Source organism: Canis aureus, chromosome 3 (assembly GCF_053574225.1).
Source record: "Canis aureus isolate CA01 chromosome 3, VMU_Caureus_v.1.0, whole genome shotgun sequence".
Lineage (NCBI taxonomy): Eukaryota > Metazoa > Chordata > Mammalia > Carnivora > Canidae > Canis > Canis aureus.
Genome location: NC_135613.1, coordinates 1,629,568 through 1,631,809, shown reverse-complemented (window position 1 = coordinate 1,631,809; position 2,242 = coordinate 1,629,568).

Genomic DNA, 2,242 nt, shown 5'->3' with positions numbered 1-2,242 from the left:
AGGGAGCCCAATGTAGGATTGATCCCGGGTCTCCAGGATCAGGCCCTGGGCTGAAGGCAGCGCTAAACCACTGAGTCACTCGGGCTGCCCAGCGTCTGACTCTTGATCTCAGCTCAGGTCTTGATCTCAGGGCCATGAATTTACGCCCCATGCTGGGCTCCACACTGGGCATAGAGTCTACACACACACACACATACATACATACATACATAAAATATATTAGTTGCCCAGTCAAACTGCACTTCCATATAGATAGCCTGTCTATGTAGGTTTATAAGCACACACATTTAGAGAGTAAATAATAAAACCAAACAAAGAAGAAGAAGAAAAAAAAAACCCTACAAGTTGTGTGAAACAAATGATTTAAAGTGATAAAAATCTACATAATATCAACATGATTAGCTTTTTAAAATATTATTGAATTGCAGCAAGGCATGGCAACTATACTACTCATTTTCCTAACCTGTCAGATATGAAGAAAAGAAAATGAATTCTATAGAACACTACTGATAGACACTATAAATATTTTGGAAATGCTACTCTCTTTAAAGGAGTTGCCAAAAGAGTGATTTTATATTTTTAAAGACTAGCCATATCTGAAACAAAACAAGGATGTCATTTCAATCCTTTTCTCCCAATTTTGCAATCCATATAAATGAACTTTTTTTGCACATTGAGTTTCTTCAAGCTAGAACCATTTCAACTTAAATATTAAAATGAAACAAAAGTTATTTCTCTACCTCATAAAGGACATCATGTTAAAAAGAAAGGTAATTGATTTTTATCAATCTTTAATATAACCATTAAAAATAGTTTCATAAATACATGGGAACTTGTCTACAACGATACACAATAAAAGCTTAATAATGGCTATCATTTGGTACTGGTATTTGGAATGTTGGGTAGAAGGAAATTAGGATGCACTTCTATAATTTATAAAATTCAGAATTTTATTTATTTTTTTTTTTAAATTCAGAATTTTAAAATATTGTATTTCTTATAGTTAAGAATCTCTTATGGTTTGCCTCCCTCTGTTTTCACCTTATTTTGTTTTTGCCTCCCTTTCCTCATGTTCATCTGTTTTGTTTTTTAAATTCCCCCTCTGAGTGAAATCATATGGTATTTGTCTTTGGGGAGGTGGGTGTGGGGGAAGGGGTAACTGAGTGACGGGCATTTAGGAAGAAGGTACATGATGGAATGAACACTGGGTATCATACGCAAGTGATGAATCACTGAACTCTACCCCAGACACTAATAATACAGTATATATTAACTGAACTGAATTCAAATAATTTTTTAATTAAACAAAAACATAAAATATATTGTAATTTTAAATGATTATTCTTAGGACAGCATTATTTAATGTAATAAAGCCAGTAGGTAACACTGATTTTTGACCAAACCTCATCAATTCCATAAACATTACCATTAAAGACGGGTTCCGATGTTGCAGACTATTTCAAGACTGCATAATTAATATCTTGATTTTAGGAATATGTTTTGTTTATTGGTCTGTTCCATTAAACAGAGCGGCTGTGTTTAGTTGTACTAAATTCAACAACTAAAGTTGAGCACGTGTCATCGTCTCTCTCTTATGTTGGGCCTTGCTTCAAGATTGAATCCTGAATGAGACAGACAAGGTGCATGTTCTGCAGAGCTCAGCTAAAAGAGAGGTTGAGAAGACATATATTAAATCATTAACTACAAATGGCAATTGTAAGAAAATGTAGAGGGTGCTATAGACATATACAGAAAAGAGATTTAATCTTATCTAGAGGTTATAGAAGTCTACTTGAATACTTCAACTGTGACTTAAAGATTAATTGTTGCTAGCCAGATGAACAGACAACACTGCAGGTAGAAGGAAGCACACTGATTGACGGATTCCTGGTAGAAATGAGTATATCATGTTTATTAAGCTGAAAAAAGGCTCCACTAGACTGAGACATAGCTAATGGCCTAAGTTTTGTCTGGAGATACAACAGCACTCGGCTGGTCTTAAGGGTTAACTTGCTTTGAGTTAACACTCCTAACTTGCTCACCTAAGGCCCTTGAGCTGTAATAGAACCAACTTACTTTCTCTGAGATTTGCAGACCACTGGCCTTAAAAAGTGAAGGACCAGAACTTTTTCAGACCGCAGAAGCCAGCAAGCCAGTGTGAAGCCGCTGTGGCTTTCTGATTAACCCAGATTTTTTTTTTAATCTCTTTATTTATTTGAGAGAGAGAGAGAGAGAGAGAGAG